The 23,830-nt window shown below is 37.6% G+C and overlaps 1 long non-coding RNA gene across 1 annotated transcript in view; it reads right to left on the bottom strand.

Annotated features, from left to right (window-relative positions):
* The window catches only part of LOC118969128 (uncharacterized), a 227,987-nt gene that overhangs the window by 21,597 nt on the left and 182,560 nt on the right, over positions 1–23,830 (bottom strand). Inside the window, exon 3 of the long non-coding RNA XR_005057017.2 lies at positions 6,679–6,778. This is a non-coding gene — a long non-coding RNA (uncharacterized lncRNA). The remainder of the gene's footprint in view (positions 1–6,678; positions 6,779–23,830) is intronic.

Genomic DNA, 23,830 nt, shown 5'->3' with positions numbered 1-23,830 from the left:
GTGAGTCTAGGAAGGTCCCGAGCACAGAAGCTTCTATTCCCGTGGAACTGGGGTGTGCCAGCCTCGTGAGATGTGGATGTGTTCACCAATCTGGGAGCTCCCTGAACCCCATATTATAGAGATTTTTATTGAGGCTTCCTCATGTAGGCATGATCAATTTTCTTTGCCTTATTTTTTTTAATTAATTTCTTTTATAAGTATCATTAATATACAATCTTATGGTGGTTTCAAATGTACATCACAGTGGTTCGACAGTCCTTATGATCAAACTGTATTGTGATTGTGGATCATTGTGCCCTTTTTTATTCCCCCCACTTTCCCCTCTGCACCCACCCCAACCTCTCTGCCTTGGTATCCACTAGTCACTTACCAGTGTCTATGAGTCTACTGCTATATTGTTTCTTCTGTTTTGCTTTGTTTTTGTATTCCATAGGTAAATGAAATTATATAGCATTTGTCTTTCTCCATCTGGCTTATGTCACTGAGCGTAACACCCTCTACATCCACCCATATTATTGCAAATGGTAGAATTTCTTTTCTTTTTATGGATGAATAATATCTCATTGTGTATATGTACTACATCTTCTTTATCCATTCATCTATTGATGGACACTTAGGTTGCTTCCATATATTGGCAATTGTAAATAGAGCAGGAATAAACATAAAAGATGCATGTCTTTCTGAATCTGGGATCTTGTTTTCTTTGAGTAAATTCCTAGGAGTGGAATTACTAAGTCAAATGGTATTTCAATTTTAATTTGATAAGGAACCTCCATATTACTTTCTACAGTGGTTACACTAATTTGCATTCTCACCAACAGTATAGAAGAGTTCCTATTTCTCCACATCCTTGCCAGCATTTGTTGTTTTTTTGTCTTTTGGATAGTGGCCTTTCTGACTGGTGTGAGGTGATAACTCATTGTGATTTTAATTTGCATTTCCCTGATGATTAATAATGTGGAGCATATTTCCATGTGCCTATTGGCCATCTATATTTCTTCTTAGAGAAATGTCTGTTCAGATCCTCCATTCATTTTTTAATCAGGTTATTTGTTTTTTGGGTGTTGAGATGTATGAGTTCTTTATATATTTTGGATGTTAACCCCTTATCAGTTGAGGTGTAGACAAACATATTCTCCCATACTATAGGATGCCTTTTTGTTTTGTGGATGGTGTCCTTTGCTGTAGAATTTAGTTTGACGTAGTCCCACTTGTTCATTTTTTATTTTGTTTCCCTTGCCTAAGGAGATGTACTAAGAAAAAATTGCTCATGTTTATATTCAGTAGATTTTTGCATGTTTTCTTCTAAGAATTTTATTGTTTCATGACTTACATTCAGGTCTTTGATCCATTTTGAGTTTACTTTTGTGAATGGAGTTAGACAATAATCCAGTTTCATTCTCTTACATGTAGTTGTCCAGTTTTCCCAACACCAGCTGTTGAAAAGCTGTCTTTTCCCCATTGTATGTCCATGGCTCCCTTATTGTATATTAATTGACCATATATGCTTGGGTTTATATCTGGGATCTCTATTCTGTTACATTGATCTATGGGTCTGTTCTTGTGCCAGTACCAAATTGTTTGATTACTGTGACTTTGTAGTAGAGCTTAAAGTCAGGGAGTGTTGAGTTTCAAATCCCACCAGCTTTGTTCTTCCTTCTCAGGATTGCTTTGGCTATTAGGGGTCTTTAGTGGTTCCATATGAATTTTAGAACTATTTGTTCTAGTTAATTGAAAAATATTGTTGGTATTTTGGTAGGGATTGCCCTGAATCTGTAAAGTGCTTTCAACAGGATGGCCATTTTGACGATATTAATTCTTCTTTTACATGAGCACAGGATAGATTTTCATTCATTGGTTTCTTTAATTTCTTTCATGAGTGTCTTGTAGTTTTCAGTATGCAGGTATTTCATCTCCTTGGTTAGGTTTATTCCTAGATATTTTATTCTTTTTGATGCAGTTTTAAATGGAGTTATTTTCCTGATTTCTCTTTCTGTTGGTTCATCATTAGTATATAAGAATGTAACAGATTTCTGTGTATTGATTTTGTATGTGATGGATTATTAACCACATTTCCAGTCCCTCTCCACTCTCTAGAGAACAGGGATGGGGCTGAAAATTCTAAGTTTCTCATCATGGCCTGGTCTTTCTGGTGACCAGCCCCTGTCCAGGAGCCAGCAGGAGCCCACCCACAGTCCCTCATTAGAACAAGAGACACTCACCACCTGTGAAGTTTACACAGGAAACTTAGGAACCCTGTCTGGAACTGGGGTCAAAACCAAATATTAGAACAAAACACATTCCTGGTGCTCTTATCACTTAGGCATTTACAAGGATTTCAGGCTCCCCATGCCAGGAACTGGGGACAGAGACCTACATGTGTGTGTGTGTGTGTGTGTGTGTGTATGTGTGTGTGTGTGTGTGTGTATGTATTTTCTATTATCTCACACTGCCTCACAAGGTTAGGACTGGGTTTGTTTGTTTTCTTTTTTCCTTCAGTAGTAGTTCACCAGGACCTGTCAAAGTATAAGCCATATTGTAAACATTCTATAAACATTTATTAATTATATTAATGACACTAATGTCATTAATGCAAAAATTAAATGAGATGAAAGATGCAAAACGCTTAGAAGAGGTCCTGGTTCTTACTAAAACCATCAGTGACAGCTACTCATTATTATTTTCATTAGAGCATAGAGATCTGTATGAAAGCATGAAAAACCACCTATTATGACTTGAAGGCCTGGAATTATATTAACATAATTGTTTCTGAACTGTATGTAATATGTTTACAAAGATAACAGCATTTACTTCTTTGAAAGATGATTTGTTTAATATATCAATACTAATGTAACAAAATGCAAATCCTCACTTCTGTGTTTAAAACTTAGATAAACAACTTACCCTGTATAAATACGCTGAGTTGCTAAGGAATACTGTAAGTTTTCATTATTTTTTTTTGTTTACTTTGAAAAAAGGGATTATTTCACTGAGAAATTCTACACTTTGTTCTCTGAGCTTTTACAAGAAAAGATTTCATTACCACTGATTTAGGAGTAAAGGCAACAATTGAACTGTACTCATCTTTACCTGTTTTGATTACATCTCAAAAGTTGTTTGGTTTGGTGTGGGGTAAAGGTTTTTTTGGTTTGTTTTTATTTCCCTTTTAATTTCAAATTAAATTTCTTTAAAGTCTAGCAGTAATTCCAGAATACACATGTATTTCTTCTTACAGAATAAAGGATTGCTTGGACAATTTGAGTTGTAAAGACAAAAGGAAGAAATAACACCAAATTTGGGTGGTTTTTCATTGTGTTAGAAACTTCTATGTAATATTTCATGTGCTTTAATCTTCTTACTTGATTTTTTTTTATAGGCTCAAAATCATGATGGAGCTCAAGCCTTATCATTTAATGGATAAATGCCAAAGGAAGTCCTCTATCTGTTTGTCCTAAGGCTTTGTATATATTTTCTGGAATAAAGTAGAAAGCCAATTTATCTAGAGCTCAGAGAATTAGGATTTGGGTTTCCAATGAGCCCATTATTTTGTACTATGTCCTCTGCCATAGAATTCATTTTTAACCATAGCCGGTAACCTGAAGCCTCACTGCAAAATAAGCCATGTGGGTCAATAACAAATCTTTTTAGTTCTAAAACAGACATTATTTGTATATTTTTCTCATTCATTCATTTTATTCCTATGAAGTAACAAAATCTGTCTGGTGTGGGTTAAAATAGGGCCCAAAGTACCTTCCTGTGATTCTGTGAGAAACATCAAAATGCTTTTCACAAAATATCTCTTATTTTCCATGACTGCAACCCCTAATTAATGACTATAGAAATGACTTAGAGTGATGAAAGCACTTGCAAATCCAGACTAATGTTAATCCTATCAAGACACAAAGTCTATGAAAAGGAGCTCCTGTAATAGACTGAGTAGAAACATCTGGAGGAGGACTTCGGTTACCTTTCATCTACGCCTTCTTTCATCTACTCATTCATTCATTCATTTGCTCATTTATTCAAGAATTGGCTTCTGTTTAAAATAACACCTGGTTATCTGTTTGCCCATGACACCTTTTTCCTACAACAGATATTTACAATTTAAAATGGTTCTATTATTCTACTTAAACATAAGTATTTCCATTATTTCATAATTATAACAGTTATTACGTAACTTTCAACTCCATACCAACTCTTCTCTTTGCTCAATAAAGCTGGAGGCAAAACTACAAACTACATTCGTACTTTGCCAGCTTCAGGCTCTGCCAGTAGAGGGCAGTAAAGGGAGACTGCTCTGCAGGAGGATGGGGAGGAGAGTTGCTTTTTCCAGACTGCCTACTGTTAGAATGAGGGACACCCAGCCTTGCTTCTTCACCCTGGTAGCAGCCATGAGTTTGCTCAAGCAGCTCAAGTGAGTTTGAAATTCTCCCATCACTTAACAAAACCAGCCTCATCGCTCCACCAACGAGAGACAGCAGCACCAGCCAGCTAGTGCACCCTCTTCAGGCGTCTGAATCTTGGCTCTGCAGAGTTCCTCTTCTGAGTTACTAAGTTTTACTAACTCAAACGTCCTGCCTTTGCTCACCAGCTTCAGGAGTGAGAGGTGTTTCCTATAATTACTACTACCCTGATACTTTAAAGCTGTCATTTTACCCCTTCTGTTCCCTAGTAAACACCTCTGTATTTAGTTAACTGTTCTATAAATTTCTCTCTGTCCGATTGAAATAACTTTTTAGTGTTCAGGTTTTCAGTTTGTTATAGCGTTTTGTTTACTTACTGTTTTGTGACTTTGTTTTATGTAATAAGATATGATCATTTTACTCTGATCATAAGTAAGTGATTTTACAGTGTTGCTGTTTTAAACATTGCTAATACACTTTCTCTCTTACCTTATCCATCTTCCTGCAGGGAGTGGAACATATGTTTCAGAAGAAATGAAAAAGAAAGAACAAAGCAATAATCAGCTTCTGATAAGAACATTAGTTTGAGAGGCAAGTACTGCTGAGATAGGATTTTCAAACTTCTTCTGTCTCCCCCCATTTAAAACTTCAAGAATCATGCCTGAAGGAAGCATACTTATGGAGCCCTCCCAGAGTTTAGCAGAGATATGCCTTCTACATATGGTAATAAATTCAGAATGCTTTCTTCTTGCTGATGGGAGGATATGACATAGGAGATGTCTGTCATAGGAAAGGAGAAAGGCAAGACAAAAAGAGGAGATTGAGACAAGCAGATGTATGCTCTGATTGTATCCCAGGATTGGCCATGGCCTGACACCAGAGACCTGGACTTTTCCTGGGCCATCCTTAGCTTCTGTGTGGCAGGTACACGATCTTAAAATGTTGCGAGACCTTCTATGGAGCCTATTGAAAGAAGAAAGGGAGCTAGGAGGGGTCTCTAGCAGTGACCGCAAAGCATTTTCTCTGAGCTAAACTAAAGCAGGCATGGCAGGACCCTGAAGAGTCTTCCTCTGCCAGGGAGAGACAAGGTTGGGGGGCAGGGGACACAGATTCCAAAGTCAGCCAGAGTGAACTACCGGGCCCAACATGGCTGAGAAAGATGATGTGACTCAGAGCAGCCAAAATGGCATCCAGGCAGAAGGAACACTGTCCCAAAGACCAGCAGATGAACCTGAATCAACAGTCACCATGGGGATCAGAGGGGCTCTCCCAGCTCCAGGGCCACACGTCCCCCTGAATCACCCATTCTCACGTCCTTTCAAACATACAGTGACTTAGGGAAACAGGAGGAGGGGAAGAAATAAAGGAACTTAGTGTTTTAATGAAAGAGCGACAGAATATTACCCGACCTGACCGCTGACATTACCAGACTGGATTAGGTGTAAACTAGACTAAATACAGGGCATTCTTCCTGGAACCTGTGGGTGAGTATATGAGAGAGAAGGCTGTCCAAGTTAGAGACAAAAATTAAGAAAAGTACATTTTCTCCACACTTCAGAGTCATAGTTTCAGTTGAGTTTTGCCATCCCATAGCTGATTCTTTCTATCATAATTTTAAGAGACAAGTGGCATTTCACAGGATGTGTTAGTTTTCTATTACTGCCATATAAATTGCCACAAATCTGGCAGTGGAAAGGACATCCATGCACTACTTCGCAGTTCCTACGGTTCCTACAAGGCTGAAATCAAGGTATCAGCAGGCACTGCAGTTTTCAACGGGGGCTTGATCTCCTCTTCAAAGCTCAGTGCTGGCTGGCTGGATTCAGTTTCCCACAGCTGTAGGATCCATGCCCTGTTTCCTTGACACAGCGTCTCCATATTCAAGCCAACAGTGCACTAAATACTTCCTGTGCCCCAAATATCTCTGACTTCCCATTCTATCACCTCTCTGCTTCCTCTTCTGCTTTTAGGGGCTCATGTGGTTATATCAGTGGTACCCACCTACCCAGAATAATCTTATTTTAAGGTAAGTTGAATAGTATTCTTAGACACACCTGCAAAGTCCCTTTTGCTATGTGACATCACATAACCATAGGAGCACAACCAGGGGAGAAGAGATTGTAAGGACTGAAATTCTGCCTACAATGTACAATGTACCTAGAATAATTTGTTTTGCTGATTTCCTACATTATCCATTTGGGCTCTTTGTTTTTTCATTTATAATAAACAATTAAATGATGAACACCTTGTATAAAGCTTGGGCACAGGGTCTTACCTAGGAACTTTGCAGAGGAACAGTTGCTGGTCTTGTCCAACGAGAAGCATGACACATATTAAATATTCACAGGCATCCAGCTCCTGGGGACTTTCCATGCCTGCAAGTAACCGGAAGGCTGTGAGAGGCTATAGGAAAACTAAGGAAGCCGCATGCTGCTGAGCACCACACACACCATCTGTGTCTTACAAGCTCCAGTTCTCCCGGGAGAGCACATCCTGAATATGACTGTAGCCTTTCCTGACTATGGCATAAATACAGAGAAAAACATTTTTTTCTAGCTCTCTGACCATGCAGAATCAAGTTGGAGCTTGGTCAGGATGCCATGGTTACAGTACTTACACCTGAACCGGTGAAGCATGCCAGCCAGAAGCCCATGGCCCATTGGGCACACTCACACCCCAGCTTCAGGCTGCGGATGGCCCACACTCTCAGGGGGCGGTGCGGGGAGCACAACACAGGGAACCATTTAGGATCTCAGGAAGTTTGAAAAAGAAGTGTTGGGGAATGCCTTCCAGCACTCAATTTACTTCACCTTCAGGGAAGTAGGCTACAATCCCTCATGATCCTTCTGCCAAAATCTTTAATTTAGTTCTAAACAACCCAAGCTGGAAAATTTTTAAAGTGTATATAACTGCAGATGCTAAAAAAAATAGCTCTATGTTAATAAGAACGCTGTATACAACCCTATGTTAATAAACTTTTACATCTCATTTAAGAAAATAATTACAAAGAATTTTTTAAATCCTAAATTCCACTCAGGATTAAGCAGAACATGTGTATTTATCACATCTAGTGCATAAAGACGGCATGTCAAATCACTGGGGAAATTCTGAAATTCAATAAATGGGCTGGGATAATAATTTAATTACTTGGAAAAATTGCTATTCCACCTTCACCTTACACCGTGTACTAACATTTAGTCCAGATGGATTAAAGTAACACAACCAAATACAAGACCACAAAACACCAGATGTAAACAAACATGACATTTAAATAATCTCATGGTACATCCATTCTTTCAAACCAAGTAAGAAGCAACCAAATTACTTACAAATCTCTTTCAGTCTGATGGTGAAGATAAAACGGAGTCATTTTTGTTTTATGTTTCATTTAATTTTCAAAGACAATACAGCATCCTGGTTAGGATCCTGGATTTAGAACCCTGTTCCATTCTTCTGAGCTGTGTGTCCTTGGGCAAGCTATATAATATACCCAAGGTATACTTTGTGCCTTTCTTCTCTTGTGAAGTGGGGATAATATTAGCATTTACAATGTAAGATTATCAGAATTAAGCAGGTAAATACACGTGGAGAACTGCGAATAGGATCTGACAAGTAGAAACCACTCAATAAATGCCTGTTTTTATTGTTCTCCTTCATTCTCCCTTCTACCTTATTCTATGTTTACAATGACAACTAAGGGGGAAAAAAATCCAGATATGACCCCATGTCATTTTAAATTTTTTCTCCCATTTATTTACCCCATTATTCTCTCTGAATCTTACAGAATTTCTTACTTTATGCTCACATTTTATTATCTGTTTTTCTATAGAATCAAATCTGCTTTTCTCTGTCCCTTTTAATTAACTTAAAATTTTTGGAAACCATGTTTTTTATTTTGAGGCAAACTTTCCAGATATCAGATGAATTCATACTTCGTTCACTGCCCTCTTTTCCCTCACTGTCTCTAACCCATTCAAATTGGACTTTCTCACATTTTCTTCTTCTACTTGGAGTATCCACTTCAAATGTGTTGGTCCCCCTGCTTCCTTGAATTTAGCCAGTCTTTTCAAACACTGAAACGTTTTTCTCTCTGGTAATTTTCCCCTCTGCCCACCCATCTTTACAGCGGGAATGTGGAAAGAGTCTGTAATTGCCTGAGATGATCAGTAAGATGCTGGATCTTTCAGAGATTTGAAACTTCAGAAATTGAACCTTCCACAATTTTTAAACCTTATTAAAAGATAAAAGTCAATTTCGATTTTTTTATTTTTCCTTACTGGAATTCTAAGTCACTGTGTGGCAGAGGGAGAAAATTTTGGATATTTTGATAGTTTGCTAACCACTGTTTTTCTGAGTTTACTATGAAAGCATGAAGTTAGTTGGAGCAGGGTCCCCTTCCTCTGTCTGGCACTCTGGTCAGGGGGAGCTGTCACCCCTCTTACAGAGGATGACAAGTCTCTGTGCACTTGTCAAAAGCATAGAATTGTTTTCTCCAAAAATCTATCCCACAGCTCACCTTCCTCTCTGAGACTGCTTCTGTTGTGGCCCATGTGTCCTCTTTCTCTCTGGCACCTATTGCTATCTGACATTTATATATTTACAAGTTCATTTTTTTAATTGCCTGGCCCCCATCCACCCACATACACACATTAGAATTTTTTTGACACATAGTAGGTACTCAGTATTTGTTAAATGAATAAATATTTCCAAAGTGATCTTTTTCTCCACAAAAAAAATTCATCTTCATCCATTAGTTCTTACCTCAGCATGTTTTTCTGATATATCTGCTGGAAAGAAATCTGTAAAATTCCTGGCATGGTTTCAAGTGCTGACATTTTATATAATTTCAATGGGAATTGATACAAGTTGGATGAGGAATATAGTCCTGAAATTGCCATATTGAACCCTAAGTACTCTCTACAGTTAGTTTACTCTTAAACTTCAAAAACCCTAAATTTTATTTGCTGTTTAACATGGGAAAAAGCAAATATTATAAAATGGCTTGTAATGCAAAGCATTTAAACCGTCCTTACTCCTAACACAAGAGGAATTACTTTGATTGCTTCTGTGTTTAGTTCTTCCAGTGCTCACTTTATGACTGCTAATATCACATGTTGATTTCCCCAGGAAATAGACTCTGACGTGGGGATTTGCACACAGGAAGTTCACTGGGAAGTGCTCTTGGGATCCCCTCCTAAAAAGCCTTGAAAGAAGTAGGACTGAGCAGGATAGGAAGTTAAAATATGGTTCAGCTGCACCAGAGACCTTAGCTGATCCTCAGGAAGCTCTGGAGCTGGGTCAGTCCTTGGGAGTGGCCTCAAACCAAGACCAGGGAGGTGGGCCTTCTGTAGGTGTGGGCTGCCCCAGGGAGGGCTTGGAACCCTGGGCAGGGCAGTTCTCAGGCCAAGAGCAGCACAGCTGTCTCCCAGGTGTCAGCTCTCCCAGACCTGGGGGTGGGGGTAAGGGGGCTTCCATCCTGAAGGGAGGATCTAGGCAGCAAATCCCAGCATCCACCACATGGCTTTTGCTCATGCCACATGTTGTTGCCTCATATTTGTATCATGACTTTCTTGTATGTGGTTCTGTTACAGCATGAATCTGGGAGGAGGAGGGGGAGGAACAGGAGGAGGAGAAGGAAGAGAACAGAACATGAAGGAGAAAAGAAAAGGAAGAGGAACACTTGGAAATGGAGACAGAGGAGGAGGAAGGAAAGTAACAGTAACACCTAAACCATGGACATGTACCTTGCTATCGGGAAAGGAGACCAGAAGATCAGGGTAAGCCAGCTCTCCGTCCTTCTAGTAAGGAGTTAGTGAATACCATCAAGTTCAGAGAAAATGGGAAGTAGAATCATAAGCATATTATTTGCAGTTAATGATATGACCATCAGAAAAACTAAAAATAGAATAGACACAGGGTTAAAAACTGAAGAACTTATAGTCAACAGCAATATATTCTCAGCTCACCACACCATCCACATATTTCCATTCTCCAGAGGCAAACACTTGTAACTTGCTTTTCAGCAACACTTCCATTATACTGAATAATAATGTTTGCACATTTATTTCTTGACTTATATGCTTATACAAGATATATTGACTTTCCATTAGGAAATACACAGATTTAGTACATTCAGGTCACTTCCACCTTCATCTCCCCTCTCATCTGCTCAGAAGAATTTGAGAATCTCAAAAATCCAATTTCAGAATCTCAAAAAATGAGACCAAAAGGAGGTGGAACACATCAAAAGTTTATCCACAATAAAGATACTCTAGTTATAGTGTATGGCATTTAACTATAGTCTGTAGTTAAAACTATAGCCAAGCAATATAGCTTTAAAGATGCTGAAGGAAGACTTTAATTTCACAAGAATTCTGGTGTAAATTAATGGACTGTGTACAAACATGTTCCTTCCTCCATAATGAGACCCCAATAAAATAATAGTCAAAGAATCCATAATGGAAGTAACCCATAAAGGGAAAGGGGTGGGAGAGCTTCAGTAGCCTAAGGAAGTTCAGATAAATTTCTGGAAGCCAAAAAAAATGGATGAAAATATATTTATATTTGAAACCAAACAGAGGAAGCCACAAACATAGAAACTAGAGAACAAAGAGGTTAATGCAAGGTCTGCATTGATATGCTAGTGCCAGCCCCTGAAACTTGTCTGCCTCAAACAGAATGATAAGCAGTAGAGCACATATACCTCAAACAAATTAAGTTAAAAGAAAAAAGAAGGCCTTTTTCTAAGAAATTTAACAAAATGTTCATGGAGAACTCAGCTGGCTATTGTGAAAATAAACCCCCCTTATTTTGGTATTTGAGGAGGCCGCCAGTGCCTCCTGGCTCACTCCCACTCAAGTAAGACCTAACCAACAATCATCAACTAAAAGAGGAAAACTGCATCAGAGAAAGCAAGTAAATAAAGAAAAAGAGAAAAACGAATCCAGAAAGAAATCAATTTTCAGGGAAGAATAATGAACCTAAAACCAAAAGACAAGAGCTTACTTTTTAGTGTCCCCAGACAATTCAAGAAGATATAGTATCATTAATAAGAACAAATGCTATAAATAAAGGAGAAATTGAAAAATGAGAGTTTGGGGAAATTAAATGCTTCTGGAATCTGGCTTTTAAAAATCAATAGAAGTGTTGAAGACAAATTTGGGGAAACATTCAGTTACATGGAATAAAAGGCAGGACTAGAAAACATGAGAAAAAGATGAGGGAATTTAGGGAGAAATCCAAAAGATGCCCCTAAGCTGATTAATTGGAATTCTAGAAAGTAAAGGAAAAATCATATGGAAAGAGAAATTATTATAAGGGATAACCATAAACAATTGCCCAAAGCTGCAGAAATACATGAATATTCAAAAGAAAAGTTACAGATATTAAAGAAAAACAGACCTAGACACATCCATGCACAAGAGTCAGGCCACTAAGAGTCTAGGAGTCAATATCAGGTGACACAGAGTAGGATGCAAGATGACAGTGTAAAATTCCCTGCAAGGTCCTAAGTGAAAAAGACATTGAAATGAGAATTCTATATTCAAACAAAATATCAAATATGATGATAAAAAAAGAGACATTTTTAACTTAGAAACTCCAGAAAGTTTACCTTGCTTACATACATTTGTGGAATTATTTGAAGAGGTACTTTAGAAAATGAAGCTGAAAAGCAGGGTGAACAAACAGGGGGATACAAAATTCAAGAAAGAAATAAATGGCAGTCTCAGGAAGAGAGGAAGATATCTCTGCCACAGAGCTGGAGAAGAACCAGCACGTGCTGTAAAGGCAGTCAGGTGATTATGGGAAAGATCTTTTCAAGAAGAAAGCAGATTGAAACAGATTGTTTATTTAGGAAACTTGTTCAGTTCAGGGATCTGGCAAAGTGCACATTTCTTTTTGTTAAAAGTAACAAGAAAGGCAAGTAGAAACTCCAGGGAAAAGCAGAAACTGTACAAAAATGTCATAGCCCAAATCTGAGGGACACTAAAATATGGCCTGGTTTTTTATATGACTTAAGCAATTTAGAGATTTCAATAAATACAAAATTAATTTGAAGCACTTAGAACACTTAGAACATTTTCCTTTGAGCAGGGTAGAGATGCTCATAAAGATTTATATTTTGGTCTTCCTGAATCTTTCATCCTATTTGGTTTGGTAATTGCTATGGACTGAATGTTTCTGCCCAAAATTCATATGCTGAAGCCTAATCCCTAAAGTGATGTATTAGGAGGTGGGGTCCTCTGGGAGGTGATTTGGTCATGAGGGTGGGGCCTAATGGAACAAAAAATTCATTAGAATCTATCTTTAAAAGAAAAAACAGTTAACAAAATTTAGAATAGAAGAGAAAAAGAAGTAAGGGTAGTAAGGAGTTAATTCTTCATCCTTCAAAGAAAGGAGTCAGGGGATATTTGGTGGACAAGTTGGACAAGTCAAGAAATATTGATATATCCCTTCAGTTTATGAAGATAACTACAGAGAAATTGAACACAGAAGTGATTAAGAAAGCTCTCCCTTGGGGAATGAGCTGAGAGAGAGGAAGCAAAGTTCATTTCATGCCCTTCTTACTCCATTTTTTTAAATCACATTCATGTGTCGTATCATTTTATTATATAAAAACTATTTCCAGCCAAAGCAAGAAGCACATGGAAGAGGAGCATGTAACTGAAATCCAGTTAAAGAGGCCTTCCAGGTGCCACAAAGGATCAGTGGTTGCATGCCAGCCTACTTACCAACTCTGTGCCTGGGAGGAAATGATCTTTGTTCAATGAGCTTCAGTAATTTCATCAGAATTATTTTTATCTACCTCATAGAAACTTTGTGAAAATAAACTAAGACAATGAGGGTAAAAATACTTGTCTAAAGCAGTGTACAGATATCAGTGAAAGTCAAAGCAGAGGATAGAAAACTTATTGATAATCCATGCTATAACTATTCAGTATCTTTTTAACCCAAGGAACTTGATTCAGCAATTTGAAATATAGTTTGAAGTTTGGAAAAGAATAAAAGAAGTTGAACGTGACATGGTTATACACTAGTGCAAGGGTCTCTTGCAGTGCTGCCATGGAAAGCGCAAGGAAGCTTGGGACCTCAGAATATCCCCCCATGTGGGCTAGTGGAGTAGGGGCCACGAAGAGCCACATTCCCCCACAGACTAAACCGGAAGTTTTTAACCTGCCACCATGGGTTTTCTCCTTAAAAGTCCAGAAGGTTTTGCTTTTCCACTACCACATTAACCAGGTAGTGGAAGTCAGAGCTATTACTAGAAGTTTATCATGAATCAACTGTATTAAAATTCAACAACAGTTTAGTTGGAGCCTACTTACATGCAAGGCTGGCTATATTAAGTGATAAATTATGCAAATCTGACCATAGTAAATAGTCAATAGTGACGGTATTCCCTCTAAAGGTTCATATGCCTGTTTGTGAGGATAAGAAATATATAGTTACCTTCTAATATAAGGAGTTTTATAATAAGTAATGAGTTATTTACATAGGAAGAAGATCAGGATATCTAAGGAAAGTGAAATCTCCGAGATGAGCTGCTCATGGTAGGCTTTGGAGATGCAGCAGGACCTAAACTATGTTTTTGTTTGCCCAGGGAAAAAGGAGGTGAAGAGGGGAGGGCTTTCTATTCATAGATGCTATATATTTTTTGGATGATATTTCTTCAAATTCTAAGGATAAGCTTTACACTGAAATTCTTATTCAAATATGAATATTCTTATTCAGAATTCTTTTTCAATAATTCTTATTCAAATATAATTCACGTTATGTCTTCCTGCCTTACTTTTACAGTGTTGAAATGACTTTGAAGGGAAAGACCTCCGGTTTTCCTCTTCTTATCCAACCTAGCTAGAGATATTTTTAAATTACTATCCAAAAGATGACTCATAAATTCATTGATGGAATATAAGTGCCCCCCTGAATAGCATTAACTAAGGTTGGAAATATGACCTACTTGTGTCTACACACCAGAACTTTAGCTGTTACCCAGTATGTGACCTTGTGTATATATCAAGTGGTATCAATGGTAGGTTGTTCGCTGATAATCCCTATTTTAGAGCAATCTTCCTTCACTAAGCTTTCTACACATAAGTGAATAATGAAGCTTGAACTAGGTGAAGTTCTTTCTTCCTCAAAAATTGCATGATTCAGTAAAGAGGACACAGAGTGTTGGACTTCAGAATGATATTACAAATATTTTCATTACGTGATGGCCATTTCAAGTGACAATGATTCTTCTCTGATGTCTTTGCATTGAGACATAAAGCCAATAATTGCATCCACTTGCTTCCCTCTACTCTTCCTTCACCAGAGTCAGGGAAGGGAAGTCATCCTCCTTGGGACTAGTTTAGGATAATTCTGTCAAAGATCAGAAAAATTCAGGGATACATGATGTTAGGAAAATAGAGTGACATTTAAAAAAATTTTTTGAGATAAAATTCATATAACATAAAATTAATCATCTTAGTGTGTACAATGTCCTGGTATTTAGTACATTCATAAGGGTGTACAACCAATATTATGACAAGTTCCAAAACATTTGCTCGCCTCAAAAGGAAACCAGTTAGCAGTCACTCCCCATTTCCCCTCACCCCAGCTCATGACAACCACTAATCTGTGTTCTCACTCAGTGGATTTAACTATTCTGGATCTTTCATATAAATAGAATCATACAATATGTGAACTTTTTGTCTGCTTTCTTTCACTTAGCAAAATGTTTTTGAGATTCATCGACATTGTAGATTGCATCCATACTTCACAACTTTTTATGGCTGAATAATATATCCCATTGTACAAAGATACCACACTTTGTTTATCTTTGTATCCTTTGATGGACATTTGAATTGCTTCCACCTTTTAACTATTGTGAATCATGTTGCTATGAATAATCACATACAAGCATTTGTTTATTTTCTATTCTTTTGGGTATATACCTGGAAGTAGAATTGTTTGTCAAATGGTAACTCTGTTTAATTTTTTGAGAAACTCTAAACTGTTTTCCAAAGCAGCTGCACCATTTTACACTCCCACCAGATATGTATGAAAGTTCAAATGTCTCTATATTCTCACTAACACTTGTTATTTACACTCCCACCACATATGTATGAAAGATCAAATGTCTCCATATCTTCACTAACACTCATTATTTTCCTTTTTTTTTTTAATTTTAGCCACCCAATCACAGGTGTGAAGTGGTATCTCACTGTGGTTTTGACTTGTATTTCCCTAATGACTAATGATATTGAGCATCCTTTTATATACTTCCTGGCCATTTGTCTATTTTTGGAGAAATGTCTATTCAAATCCTTTACCAGTTTTTAAATTGGTTTATTTATCTTTCTGTTAAGTTTTAAGAGTCCTTTATATATTCTGGGTACATGACCCTCATAAGATACATGATTTGCAAATATGCTCTCTCACTCTATAGACTATCTTTTCACTTTCTTAATAATATCTTTCAATATACAAAGATTTTTATTTTGGTTATTTATTTTTCCTTTTATTGCTTATACTTTAGGAATATTATCAGAAAAGAGTACCTCCATAGCTGATCATCTGACACCCTTTAAGTGATCAACATTAAGGATATTTAAAGCATGTGTTGATCTTTGATTTACCAATAGTTTTATCCTGTTAAGGAGTAATCCCCCTTTTCTTTCTGTCTTTCTTTTTTTTTTTTAATTTTTAATCTACACTTACCTGAAGAATACCATGTTTACTATGCTCTCCCCTATATCAGGTCCCCCCTAACAACCACATTACGGTTACTGTCCATCAGCTTAGCAAAATGTGGTAGAGTCACTACTTGTCCTCTCTGTGTTGTGCAGCCCACCCTCCCCCTTCTCCCTCTCCCCCCTGCATGCTAATCTTAATACCCCCCTTCTTCTTCCCCCTCCTTATCCCTCCCTGCCCACCCATCCTCCCCAGTTCCTTTCCCTTTGGTACCTGTTAGTCCATTTTTGGGTTCTGTAATTCTGCTGCTGTTTTGTTCCTTCAGTTTTTCCTTTGTTCCTATACTCCTCAGATGAGTGAAATCATTTGGTATTTCTCTTTCTCCGCTTGGCTTATTTCACTGAGCATAATACTCTCCAGCTCCATCCATGTTGCTGCAAATGGTTGGATTTTTCCACTTCTTATGGCTGAGTAGTATTCCATTGTGTATATGTACCACATCTTCTTTATCCATTCATCTACAGATGGACATTTAGGTTGCTTCCAATTCTTGGCTATTGTAAATAGTGCTGTGATAAACATAGGAGTGCATCTGTCTTTCTCAAACTTGATTGCTGCGTTGTTAGGGTAAATTCCTAGGAGTGGAATTCCTGGGTCAAATGGTAGGTCTGTTTTGAGCATTTTGATGCACCTCCATACTGCTTTCCACAATGGTTGAACTAATTTACATTCCCACCAGCAGTGTAGGAGGGTTCCCCTTTCTCCACAGCCTCGCCAACATTTGTTGTTGTTTGTCTTTTGGATGGCAGCTATCCTTACTGGTGTGAGGTGATACCTCATTGCAGCATTATATCTAAGAATCTATTGCCAAATGCAGGGCAATGAAGATACACCCTTATGTATTCTCTTAAAAGTTTTACAATTTTAGCTCTTACATTAAGGTCATTGATCCATTTTGACTTAATTACTATACATGGTGTGAGGTAAGGTCAACTTTATATTTTGTCTATGGCTATCCAGTCATCACATACCATTTGTTGAAGAAACTATTCTTTCCCTTTGTGTCAAGAACACAGTTCTGGAGGTTTGAAGACCAAGATCAAGGTATTGGTAAGATTGGCTGCATCTACTTCTCTATTGCTGCTTTCAGAGTTCTGTCTTTGACTTTTAACAGTTTGATTATAATGTCTCTTAGGGTGGATCTCTTTTGTATTTATCTTTCCTGGAGATCACTGGGTATTTTTGACTTGTGCATGTGTGTCTTTTATCAAATTTGGGGTGTTTTCAGCCATTATTTCTTCAAACACTCTTTCTTCCCATTCTTTTACTTCTTCTAAGACTCACATTTTGGATAAATTAGTATTTTGCATACTATCACAGGTCTCTTAGACTCTTATTTATTTTCTTCATTCTCTTTTCTTTCTGCTCCTCATACTAGATCATTTCAATTAACCTATCTTTAAGTTTGGTGATTCTTTCTTCTGACTACTCATATTTGATATTGAAATCCTCTAGTGAAATTTTCATTTCTGATATACTCATCAGCTCCAGAATTTCTGTGTGGCTCCTTTTTATAAATCCTATCTCTTTATTGATAAGTCTCTATTTGGTGTGACATTATTCTCAGGGTTTCCTTTAGCTCACTGAACATATTTAAGACAGCTGATTTAAAATATTTATCTAGTAAGTCACACCATACCTGTGATCATTTAAGGAACAGTTTCTGTTAGTTTCTCCTCTTCATGAGCCAAACTCTCTTGTTTCTTTGCCTGCTTATGATTTTTTGTTGAAAGCTGAGCGTCATGAATATTGCAATTTGTTTCTTTGAAAGTTTTTTTCTTCCCCCTCCTCCTCGTGGTTTTTGTTTTTGCTTTTGCTTTGGGAGTAGTGTTTGGTAGCTTTTCCAAATTATTTTGTAAAGTCTGTATTCTCTGTCATTTGTGGTATCTGAAGTCTCTGTTCCTTTAATTTGAGGTCAGCTAGGGTTTTTCCTTGACCTTCTGGAAAGAAGGAAGAAAGAAAAGAAAAAATGCTTCTCTTAGTCTTTGCAGATTGGGCTCTTTGCTGATGCACTCCTCCAATGCTTAGCCAGGCTATTCTGAATTCTGCCTTGGCCATCACTTTCTGCTTGTGCTGAGCTGTGAGATCAGCCAGAGATGAAAGCTCAGGGTCTTCTCCGGTCTTTTCTGAGTTCACGAACTGTTCTGGACCTGCATACCACGTCCTACATTTTCTGGCATAGATGGGTGAGTTTCATTTCCTCAATTTCACAGTGAAACTCTTTCCCCAGCTTTTCTCCCAGCCTTTCAGCATGTCTACTTTCTGTGTCAACTGTAATCTTCAGCTGCATGTGGAGACAGTTGTTCATCTGCTTTACAATGTTTCCAAGAAATGTCCTCTGCCTAGCTACTTTTCTGTTTTGGAGAAGTTCCAAATTATGTCAAACAAAAACAAATGCCTTGCATTAGTCCTTCATGTAGCCCCCAAATAGGTCAAAACAAAAAATTTTTGAGAAGATGGCCTGTTTTTCTCCCATTAACCAGGGACCAAGCCCTCACGCTGGGAACTTCTGTCTTTTAAGACCACTGCTAGCCAGGGATGGGGGAGGGGCAAGGGCAGATAAAACTGCCAGAAAGTTTGCTTACCATTTTTATATTGCCTTTTTTTTTATTCAGTATTTTGCTTGTTTTCTGTAAACCTTCGACTGTTTTCCAGAGTTCTAACAAAATTAATTATGAATTGTTGCTCAATTTTTCAGTGTTTTTATGGAAAACAGACCATTAGAACCACCTACTCCGACATATTCCCTGATGTTACCAAACTCATAATTTTAACTCAGCCATGCTGGACCTGGCTCATTTTTGCCTTTGTTGACCAGTTTTGGAAGATTTTTCAACCATGTGACATTTTAAGGAAGATTGTCTGGCTTTGAATTTAAACTTGGCCACCTCCTAGGAGTGTGACCATCAGTAAGTCACTCCATGAATCTTGGTTTCAGTATTTGTAAGTACTATATGTACAGAATTGTTGTACATGTATTTGAAAAAATGTATGTAACAAATATTTTATAATATAAACATATGATAAGTGTTTTTAATATATGATAAAAATACCAATTATATTAAAATACAAACTTTCAAAAAGCTATATTCAACCTCCCATTCCCTCTACTAATCAATTCTGTACAAAATTTCTCCAGTAGTTGAGCTTCTTGATGACTTTTCTGTTAGTTATTCTGAAGATTGTAATACTCTTGCCTCTTATTTACCATAAAAAATATTTTAAATGGGAATGTGTTTGTGAGGATCAGGCAAAGTATCTTACAACATTGTAAAACAGGATAAGATAATACATATCAATTATTACTTAAAAGGAAAATATATCTAGTATTTCACAATATTTGCTCCAAAGACAAAGCAAAGGTTTTCTGCTATTTCAGAAAACCACTACTCAGGTATTCAGGAATTTGCTTTCCCCAGTTCAGTTTCAAGAGTTAGATTCTTATTGACAGAGTCACACACAAGAATCACCTGTGGAAGATTGCTTTCCTTTTTTTAAAACAAAAAGCACAAATCCTCTTCTGAAGCTGGAATGAAAACCAAAAACCAAGCATACGTATATTTTTAAAAGCTTGTTAAAAATGATAAGCAGTCAGGATTGAGAACCATTGACTTGAATGTTTCTTGTAGAAAGAGAATTAAGAGTGACAGCAAAATAACATCCCACACACTTATAGTACATCAGTCTAACATATGCAATAACATCCCCACATTTGTTATTTTACTTGATTCTGGTACCAAATGAATCCCACAGATAAGTACATTTTCCATTGTACCATTCAGCCAAGTTCAGAGGCAACAAGTGCTTCACCCAAGGTCAGCCAGCTAGAACACGAGAGAATCACAAGTCAGATCTTAATTTGACGTCAAGCCCAGTCCTCTTTCACAGCACCAGCTCTAAGCCCATGCAGCTTTATTATCCCTCATTCTCAACACTGCAGCTCCTGATACTTTTTGGAAGTACATGTCTTTCAGTTACCTCTATTTTGGGGTCATGATCTAGTCAAGGTCTTACATTTTGCATTATCCAGAGTAAATATCATGATTCAACATACAAACACTCTCACCAACATCTACAATGGTTTTATCCTTTGTTTGTCTAAGATTTCTGCCCTTCTAATTTTCTTCCTTGGATAATAGAATCTTTTCTTTGATGGTTACTCTTTGGGGTATCTTCAAACCACCAGAGGAAACCACACCCTCTGTGAATTGCTGCTTACTCTCCACCCTCATCAGGAACCTCTGCATCACTGCAGTGTTTATGCTCTTCTCAGTCCCCATTGCCTAATATTTCAAAGCTTACTGCACTTTCTAACTTATTATCATTAGGTTTCTATCTCAATGGTACCACTGAAGCACCCATATAAAGAGCTCCTAATATCTAAATCCAATGAACTGTGTTCGGTTCTGTCCTTATTTGACTTCTCTGTGGAATTTGATGCCAGACCATTCCCTTTTTCTTGAAATTGCCTCTTTCCTTTATGCCATTAACAAATGATTATATTATTTCCTTCTTAGTAATTTTTTCAAGCTTCTCATCTTCTTCCTGGCCATTGTGTGATGATGTTTCCAGAGGAATCCCTAGGTTTTGTCCTTAGCCTCTTCCTTACGCCAGATGGTCTCTCTGGGAAAAATCACCCACTCATTTGATATCAAACATCTTACCTATGCCAATAAAGCTTCTATCCATCACTAACTATCAGAGGTTGAAAGTGTTTGGGAGCCAATCAAGGAAAAAGATATTACCATGAGGTGGTCATAGCACCCACAAGCTTTACTGGGGTGGTATTTTGGTCAGTTGGATGTGGAGAAGTCTGCCATAGCATGAGGCAACTCAGGAGGAGGCAGGGGAGCTCAGGGAAAAGAGAATCCGAGAGCAGGCTTCTATGTCTAGATGATGTCTCTCAGCAGCACAGAAGCGAATCTCTGGGTCAGAGTTGCAAAGGGCAGCAGCAGCCTGGGGTTTTACAGTATGAGGGGTCTTATTGATCTATAGCTAGCAGATGTTGGGTACAGTTCCGTGGGGTAGGCAAAGCAGGCAGGCTTTAAATCACTAGAAATCTGCTTGTCGAGTTTATATTTAAAACAACTTGATGTGTGAAAATATGAGTTGGGTGCTGGCAGGTTTTTGCCCTAATGGGTCTCAACATGCTGTGAATAAACAAACAACCTAGGGGCCAATACACAGAGACCATCTTTGGCTCATCTAAATAACCATAACTCGGATTTCTGGATGAGCTCCAGGAATCCCCAAATTAAGCCCCATGCCTTTCTACTACATGTAGTTTTTTTTTCTCTTAACTCCATCTCAGTGATAGAAATATTGTGTCATGGAAGCTAAACACTCCCTCCCCAGCCTCTTGTCTATAATCCATGACCATTTTATGAACTGTACTATCTCTACAGCTGTTACTTCATTTCTTCATCACACTACTTCCATCACCAAAGCTGTAGAGATGGTGGCTTCCCTCTGTCTCACCTAGATTATTGTCAAAGTCTCTTAACTAATCCTCCTCTTTCTAGACCTGCTATGGCCTGGTACATCTTTTGCACAATAATCAAGATAAATTTTCTATAACTGAAATGTGATAAAGTCCATTTGCTTGATTAAAACTCTTTTATAACTCTCCGTTGTATAGAACAGAGGTTGGCAAGCTATGACCCTGCTCATCAAACCCAGTCCTTTGCCTGGTTTGTAAATACAGTTTTAGTAGAACACAGCCATTCCATCCACTTACATGGTGTCTGTGGCTGCTTCCATACTACCACAGTAGTTGAGTAGCTGTAAATAAGACCATGTGGCTCACAAAGGCAATAAAATATTTACTCTTCAGCCATTTACAGAGAAAGTTTGTCAACACCTCGTCTAAACAGTGAAGTTCACAGGCATGACATGCAAGCCCTTCATATGGTGACCACTCTACAGCTTAGTTTTATCCTATACTATATCCCCCATTACTACTCTCAATCAGAGCCACAGAAAACTACTCGTAGTTTCCAGAATGTACCAGCATGCTTTATTCTTGATGCCATTATTCCTTCCACTCCTTCTGCCCAGTAAATATTTCCTGTACTTACCTATTTGTCAGTCACCTGCTCACTTCTAAGATTCAAGACTATTCTTCAAGCATTTCTTAAATTTCTCCCAAAGTAGCAAAGCATGCCTCTCTCTGCCTCACTTTATACTTTACAGACTTTGGCCTTAGCACCAATAATCTTTTTTCTCATGTTTAAAAACAATTTCGGCCTACCCATACTTTGGTGACAGTTTGTCCAGGTACACATTTCTACATTTGAAATCATATTCCCTTTATTTTGAAAGCATTATGCCATTATTTTTGAGAAGTCTGATGGCAATCTGATCCTTCGTATATTAGATAACACTGTTTTATAATCTTTCAAAGTTCCTTTTTACTCTGCAGAGCTTTTTAAGTAACTTTATATGTTAGAGCATTTTTAGGTCTACAGAAAAATTGAATTAAGCAGAAAGTGTAAAATTCTCCTACACTCCCTCATCCCCCACCCACCCCCCACACACAGTTTCTCCTCTTATTAATATCTTGCATTAGTGGGATACACTTGTTAGAACAGATGAGACAACACTGGTACTTTATGAGTATAATTAACTAAAGCCCACAGTTTACATTAGGGGTCACTTTTTTGTTTTCACATATGTATAATGATATGTATCCCCATTATGTAACCACACAGAGTAATTTCATCACCCAAAAAATCTCTGTGTGCCACCCATTCATCCTTCCTTCTCTCCCTACAGGCTCCTGGAACCATTGATCTTCTTATTGTCTTTACAGGTTAGCCTGTGAAGACATTTCCAAAATGTCATACACTTAGAATTATACAGTACACAGCATTCAGATTGGCTTCTTTCACTTAGCAATATGCATTTAACATTCTGCCATGTATTTTCACAGCTTGATAGCTTATTTCTTTTAGCACTGAGTAATATTCCATTTTACAGATATTCCACAGTTTGCTTATCTATCCTCTATTGAAGACATCTTGGTCACTTCCAAGCTTTGGCAATTATGAATAAAGCTGCTATAACATCTATATTCATGTTTTTGTGTGGACATAAGTTTTCAACTCCTTTGGGTAAATACCTAGAAGCACAATTGCTGGATTGTTCGGTAAGAATATTATTTAATTTTGTAAGTAACCACCAAAGTGTCTATACCATTTTGCATTCCCGAAAGCAATGAGTGAGAGTCCCTGTTGTTCCACATCCTCACCAGCACCTGGTGGTGTCAGTATTCTAGACCTGGCCATTCTAATAGATGCATAGTTGTACCTCACTGTTATTTTGTGTTTCCATGATAAATATGATATTGAGCATCTTTTCATAATGCTTATTTGCCATCTGTATATCTTCTTTGCTGAGGTGTCTTTTCAGATCCTTTGCCCATTTTTTAAATCTGGTTGTTTTCATTCTTACTGCTGGATTATGTCAATAACCTTTTACTATTGCTACAATTATCATCATAAGAATTACTAATAAAAAGATGAAATATTTATGAGAGCTTACCAAGGACCAGATAATCCTCAAACTATTTCACAAACATCTCATGTAATCCTTATAATGACCTATTATTTTATCTAATTTTACACATGTATAAGTGGCTTAGGGAGATTCAGTGACCTATATAAGATCATGTACAAATGAGCAATAGG

This window comes from Manis javanica, chromosome 7, assembly GCF_040802235.1.
Source record: "Manis javanica isolate MJ-LG chromosome 7, MJ_LKY, whole genome shotgun sequence".
In the NCBI taxonomy this organism is placed as follows: Eukaryota; Metazoa; Chordata; class Mammalia; order Pholidota; family Manidae; genus Manis; species Manis javanica.
Note: the sequence above shows the minus strand (reverse complement) of the source record. Positions and strands in the feature narration are given on the sequence as shown.